This window comes from Aquarana catesbeiana, linkage group LG04 (assembly GCF_042186555.1).
Source record: "Aquarana catesbeiana isolate 2022-GZ linkage group LG04, ASM4218655v1, whole genome shotgun sequence".
NCBI classification, from domain to species: domain Eukaryota; kingdom Metazoa; phylum Chordata; class Amphibia; order Anura; family Ranidae; genus Aquarana; species Aquarana catesbeiana.
This window is the reverse complement of record NC_133327.1, coordinates 498,811,407-498,818,788: the sequence shown is the minus strand read 5'-3', so window position 1 is coordinate 498,818,788 and position 7,382 is coordinate 498,811,407. Positions and strand designations below refer to the sequence as shown.

At 40.7% G+C, this 7,382-nt stretch overlaps 1 long non-coding RNA gene across 1 annotated transcript; it reads right to left on the bottom strand.

The window, feature by feature from the left end:
• Positions 1-446: 446 nt before the first annotated feature.
• On the bottom strand, positions 447-7,118 carry LOC141140480 (uncharacterized). The gene is made up of 2 exons (XR_012243948.1): positions 6,497-7,118; positions 447-1,052 (listed from the first exon to the last, which is right to left on the bottom strand). It is a non-coding gene; the product is annotated as an uncharacterized lncRNA (long non-coding RNA).
• Between the last annotated feature and the right edge of the window lie 264 nt (positions 7,119-7,382).

The window sequence follows — 7,382 nt, the reverse complement described above, 5'->3', positions numbered from 1 at the left end:
AAAAATGTCCTACAATGTAAAACAATTGTCAATTTTGATGTCCAATGATGCAGATCCTCATCAATCACAATGAACAATGCCCACTGACTCACTGAAAGAAGAAAAACCACCAACTAACACGCCCAATTCCATCACTACACTTAATGTAAATAACAGTAGTGCCCCACCTCTAAATGTAAGCAAATTGACTGGGTATACCCAGTGATGTAATTAACCAAATATAAATTTTAAAATCTTTTTTTTGGGTCTGGGGGTGGCGGCGGGCGGCATGATTGATGATGGATCTACATCAGAGGACATTGTTTTTTACTTTTTAATAAAGGAATTGTCAAAAACTTGTGTACTGTCTTTATTTACTCTTTACACTTTTTTGGTGAATGGGTAGGGCTACTATGTACCTGTTGGTAAAATTCCATTCTCTCACTGATCAGTCAACTCCGGTCATGTTGATTAGAAGACAGATTTATTACAAATGTATATACATAGGGATGAACTCTCACAGCAAGGAGTCCCGTGCAGAGTCATACAGGAACCCTTTACACATGTCATTTTATAACAGTATTTGGCAAGCTACCATTGGCTAAGGCACACTGGTGACTCATGGTGCATCGTCAGCTTTATTGTCAAAAACAGTGTCCTTTACACAATATGCCCTAATATGGTAAACTTTTGCTAGTTCTTTAAATATTGTTGTAGGTGTTGGTCGGAACTAAGCAGATTGCATAAACAATAAGTCAGCGCCATTTTAGCTAGAAAAAAGCATATAAGGAACAAGGCAAATGTTGATATCACTTGTAATTCTTTAAATATTTCTTATCATTCCCTCCTCTGATATCTATATTTGCTTCCTCAATTTATTACTTCACTGCAGGTCAGTTCCACAACTGGGTTTTCAGACCTTAGCAAATCCTTGACCTTGGCAAGTCCAGTCCATTTCCCAAACCAACCTTCAAGCCAATTTGTGAATGGATCATCAGTACCTGAGTTTTCCGCTAATTAATTCGATAAAGCTTTCAATCCTTCGAGGGCTCTAGTTACGGTTCCTCCAGGAGCTGTATTGTTAGGAATAAAGGTGCAACACATACCGCCAAACATTTTACAGACCCCTCCTCTTTCTGCTAGGACCATATCTAATGCCATCCTATTCTGCCATGCCGTCAGAGAGGTAGGGCCTAATTGCTCTGTCAATCTCTTAACTGCATCCCTGATGTAGTTTACAAACCTTTGTTGGTTATAGTATATATAGTTAATCCAGTCAACATTTTTTTTTTTTTTTACTGTCACCCACCAGAGCAGAGACTCAAATCCAGCTGCCACTTGATTCCTAGCTTTGAACTTACTCGGCACTCCACGCGGAACCCCAATCTCATCTATATAGATCTGGGGGTCAAAAGACCCCGCAGGAGAGGTGTACCTTCTGCTCCTCCGGTGACCCGTCTTCCAAGGGGACTCTGACAGTAAGCGCAGAGGCATTGCCAGCTGTACCAGGGCACAATCCCCTCGGGAATTGGCTGGGATGCTTGCTCTGAGCCTCTTGTCTTCGCATAACCACCAGACGTCCGCCTTCTGGGTGTCGTGCTCAACCCAGTTGTCACCCTCTCCCTTTACTATTTTGTTAATCCTCTCCATGCAGTAGTCATCTGGTAAAGACCCCAAATCTTTGCCACTCTCATTCCCCGGAAGTGCAAAGCAAGCAAAGTTGCCAGGGTATGCCATGACAGCAGGTGGTATCCGAGGTCTCTGAACCTGGGGAAACGATAAACTTAATGTGTGACAGGGAGTGTTGGTGTCAGGTTCGTATGTTTTTTTTTTTTTTTTTTTTTTTTTTTAGCTTTAGCATACACTCTAAACCATCTGGATCTGTATTGTTATTTAAGGGAAAAGGCACTGTAGCCAGCTGGGGTCTGGCCCCTGCACAGACCAAGCAGTTCTCTTTTTTAAGGGTGTTAGCAGTATATATTAACCATTCAAGCCATTCATTCTTATCCTGGTATCCTGTTTCTAATGTTATAGCTTCTTCCGCTGTGAGATTGGTGAATCTCACTGTGGATCCTAATACCTCTACTTTAAGTCGGTCCTCATTATCTAATTATTTCTTCTTGTTTGTCTCATTCTTTGGTTTGACTTCAAGGAAGAATTTTCCCAAAGGGTCAGTTCCTGATATCCAGGCTCCTACACGGTATAACCTCTGATCTTCTAGTTTGGGGTCCTTCAGGGAAATCAATAATATATTGCAATTCTTTGATTCTGTACAGGGAGAGTGGACCGCTTTAGTTATGGTTAATCTATTCTTTAAATCTCCTGTTGCTGGGATCTCATATCCCCAATTCCTGGGCTGCAGTTGTCCACATGACTGAATCCCAAGTAGTACACCCGGTAGTTCCAGCCAGGTAGCACACATATTTATCTGCCCAGGTCAACTTGCTTCTACCTTATCTCCACAATCTGTCATCTGGCAGAAATCCACCTGTATAGTACTGGTGGTTCCTTCAACAAAGGTGAGGTTCAATGCTCTTCCTGTCTCTTCCCAATTGATTGGTTCCACTATCCTCCCGTGTCTCCTACCTCCCCATATAGAGGCATCTCCTAGAGTCACCAATACTCCCACGAGGAACAAAATCCCTACCATCCTATCTGAAGTGAGGGGGGCCTAGATAGGGCCTTTTCTTCACCAAGGTTGAGACAAGCAGACCTTTTATCTGCCTCCCTTTGTAGTTGGACTTTCCCCCTCCTTCAGTCTCTCTGTCCCTACTCTGCCTATATTTACCTTTTTACAGTGGAATTGGTGAATCCAGATAGTCCTTTCAGCAATTCTTACTGCAGTGGGAGTAGTAAGGAGTACTTGATATGGCCCGTCCCACTTAGGGGAGTGCCAATGCTTCTTTTTGATGACCTTGATGAGCACCCAATTTGTACTTTGTCTTCTCCTATGGGCTCTCCTTCTGGAATGGAACACTCTTGGTTAATTTGTTTCTGTTTTAATAACCTTGACATGTATTCTGCTAAGGTTCGCTCCCCTTCCTCTGTGTGGGTTTCATTTGGTAATAAAGGTATTTTATAAGGTCTACCATACATCATTTCAAATGGACTCAGTCCCTCTTTAGTGGGCGTGATATGCATGCTTAAAATAGCTAGTGGGAGACAGTACATCCAATTTTTCCCCGTCTCTTCCATAGACTTTTTTAGCTTGCTCTTTAATATCCCATTATGTCTTTCTACAAGCCCTGCTGACTGAGGGTGATATGCACAGTCATTCTTTTACTTCTATACCCATCACTTCTGTTAGGTGTTTTATAGTCTGATTTACAAAATGTGGACCATTATCGCTATAAATCTTCTCTGGTATCCCAAATCATGAAATGATATCTTTTAGTAAGGATTTGGATACTGTTAAGGCGTCAGCACTATATCTCTACCCATGTGGTCAATGCATCAATGATTTCCAAACAATATTTCTTCCTTTTCACATTTGTCTAATTCAATAAAATCCATGAAAATGTGTTGGAATGGATATTGCGGTGTGGGGAACTTCCCTTTCCGTGGTCTTATGCCTCCCTGAGCATTGTGTCTTGCACATATAATGCATTGAGAACAAAAAGTTTTTTTTTTTAGTAGTTTGTGAAGCCATAAGCTGTACATACCTTATTTAACATCTCAGTCATCCCCCTGTTTGACATATGAGTTACTCCATGTGTCAATACTACTGCATACCTAAATAAGGATTTTGACAATACCAGCTTTCCTTCAGGTGATGTGTAGATGTTATCTATTATTGTGCAACCTTTTGTTTTCCGATATTGTTTCTCCCCAGGGGATATATTCTGCTGTATATCAGTAAGGACTGTATGATCTATCTCTATGATTTCCTGTTCTGTCATGTGTCACTTCTGCATATCCAGTTACACTTGTGCCATCTGGATCTTTCGTACTGGAGCCATCAACAAAAAGTGTCATGTCAGGGTTAGATAACGGTACTTTCCAATCACTTCATGGCAGTACCTTTTCAGCGATGGTAGCAGTACAGTCATGTTTATGACCATCAGTAGGAAGTTGTATTAGTGTGGATGGGTTTAATGTAGTACATCTCTGTATTGTTAAGTGAGGTTGTGTCAAAAGTATTGTCATACAGGAAAGGTGTCGTGCTGGGCTCAAATTTATGGACCAACGGGGCGCGGTCAGTATTGAATACCCAGAAATCCAAGCTCTACAAAAATTTGTCATGCCCAAAAAAAACATAATTTGTTTCTTTGTTTCTGGCTTCGGCACCTGGTGGAGGGCTCAAATTCTCTCCTCATCCAGGTGTCAACCTTCTTTTGAGATATTATACCCTAAGTATTTGACCTGCTGTTGCCACAACTGGAGTTTAGTTTTTATTTACCTTATGCCCTTGGTATAACTGCCTGGTTAACAGCTTGTAAATCCTGTACTATTCTATTGCAGGGGCTATACCCTCCTCTGCTTCCTTCTTAAGGGGGTATCGCCTTCATCACCTTGCACAAAAACTTTACTTTCACATTTTTTTTCCATCACTTTCAAATACTTCTCAGAATGCTTAACATATTGCAAAACATCTAAAACTGATGCAGTTCAGTAAGTAACCAAGTTTTTAACAATGTAATCCTTATGATCCTGTTTTAATCCATTAACAAAAGCTATCTTTAGCTATTGTTGATATGCACTATTCACATCCTCAGCTTTGGGGAGCCCAGAGAACACTTTAAAAACGTCTCGTAGTTTATTTAGATAATCACTGACACTTTCCTTGTCTTCCTTTACAGTCATATTAATCTTTTGCCAGTCAGTTTGTTATACCCATCGGAGATTGCATCTCTGATAGAAGGCAGTCAATCTGTCTGTCAAATCTTTGCTATCAAGGGCCAGTGGTTCCCCGCTTTGTTGAGGGGGCACTGTGGCTACACAGGGGTCCCAATTTCCCTTTACTGATGCCCAATCTGATCCTAGAACCCTCCTTAAGGCCCTTTCCACTTCGACCCCGTTTAGCCTATAACTGTTCCTCAGACCTTCCATATTTTCAATGATTTCTGGGGCCCCAAACTTAGGATGTTTAATATGCTCAGTAGCCTTCTGCACGTCACTCTCAGTCCATGGTTTAAAAACAGTCATAGTTAGGGGCTGACCGTTTTGTCTGTCTCTTTGTCCACTAGGGGCAGTTGGGCTTGGCATTTCTCTTTTTTTTTTTTTTTTGTTCTCCTTATTCCGCCATTTCTAATCTTTTACTTTTTTTTTTTTTTTTTTCATTGGATCCTAACAATTTAAACTTATCCACCAACTCCTGACACCCTTTCACAGTTAGTTTACCATTGAATCCCAACTTCCTTTCCCACTTAGCACAATATTTAACAGATTTTGGTTATTTGCTATGCATACATTTCTTATCTCCTTCTAATGGGGAAACTATTCCCCATGTCTGTTTTTTTTTCCTTGAGTTTAGAATACAAGACTGGTAATTCTACTCTCGAACTTTGCCAGAATCTATATAAAACAGCAAACAAAGTCCAAACTCTCCAAACAGGAAATAAACATATATATATATATATATATATATATATATATATATATATATATATATATATATATATATATATGTTTATTTCCTGTTTGGAGAGTTTGGACTTTGTTTGCTGTTTTATATAGATTTATATACACATACACACACACACACATATATAAAACAACTTATACCTTTACCTTATTTACTACAAAGTACAGTTGGTCAAAACAAACAGTATTCTTAACGTTCTGATCAGAATTTTTTTTTTTTTTTTTTTTTTACACACACTCACACAAAAAGAGGAAGTGCACTTAGGTGTCCGTGAGGGGGGGGGAAGGAGTGAGTGAGTCCAGTTTTTTTTTTTTTTTTTAACCACAAGTTTGCAGCCAGACAGATCATAAAGCAGGCCTTTTATCAACCTGTAAACCACCAGACTAGCAACCCTTGGATCACAGTAAAGCAAAAATATAAGACTCCCCACACAAAGTTAGCAGTAATGTTAAACATGAGGAGGAAAGAGCAAGAGTTAGTCTCATGATTTAACAAATGCAGCAAAAGGAACAGTGCAGGAAATATTGCTCTCGAGAGAAAAAGAGAAAAACGATCGATCTATGGGCTAAGTGTTTCTGATCAAGTTAGATTGATTCCTGTTCGTACATTCACTTCCTGTTTGTCCCAACCACCACTCAGTTAGGAAAAAACCTGAAATGGCCACTGTGACTCTCTGTAATCTATCCATATTACGTGTAGTCACTATTCACAACAATTATCAATCATCTATCATCTTTCGGTACCTTAAATTTTTTTAATCTGTCTTAGACAGCGGGCTACGTCTATTTACCATAGGCAACATCCCCAAGTGCCTCTGTCTTCGGCCCCTGTGTCACCCAGATCTTTTATAAACACAGTGCCGGCAAACTTAATGAAAACCCAAATTACCTCGAGTAGAAGAGAAAAGAAGAGAAAAGAAAAAATCTGTCTTACCTTTCACAGACTCGGAGGACTGGATCAGAAGTCCAGGAGTAGAAGTCAGGTGTGGATCCCGGAACCGACCAGCCTCTTTTTACCACTTAACTTGAGTGGGAGGACCTAGGTCTCGGCGAGAGGGAGTCTGATACTCACCGATATTTTGGACGGAACCGTTCAATCCACCACCTAATCCTTACTTCCGGCTCGAAGGACCATGATGTTGGTAAAATTCCATTCTCTCACTGATCAGTCAACTCCGGTCATGTTGATTAGAAGACAGATTTATTACAAATGTATATACATAGGGATGAACTCTCACAGCAAGGAGTCCCGTGCAGAGTCATACAGGAACCCTTTACACATGTCATTTTATAACAGTATTTGGCAAGCTACCATTGGCTAAGGCACACTGGTGACTCATGGTGCATCGTCAGCTTTATTGTCAAAAACAGTGTCCTTTACACAATATGCCCTAATATGGTAAACTTTTGCTAGTTCTTTAAATATTGTTGTAGGTGTTGGTCGGAACTAAGCAGATTGCATAAACAATAAGTCAGCGCCATTTTAGCTAGAAAAAAGCATATAAGGAACAAGGCAAATGTTGATATCACTTGTAATTCTTTAAATATTTCTTATCAGTACCCCATACTCATTCACATAGGGGGATCTTCTAATAAGCCCTCCCGCCCACAGACCCCCACAGCCAGAGCCCAGGGTTGTGAGGACATGGGAATAAGGTGCTTTGGGGTGGGCAGAGCCTTCCCTGCTCCAAAGCATCCCATCTATGTCTAGGCATGAGGGCATGTGGCCTGGTATGGTGCAGGAGGGGGGTGCTTGCTTGTCCCCTCCCTTTCCTTCCCTGCTGGGCTGTATGCTCGGATAAGGGTCTGGAATGGATTTC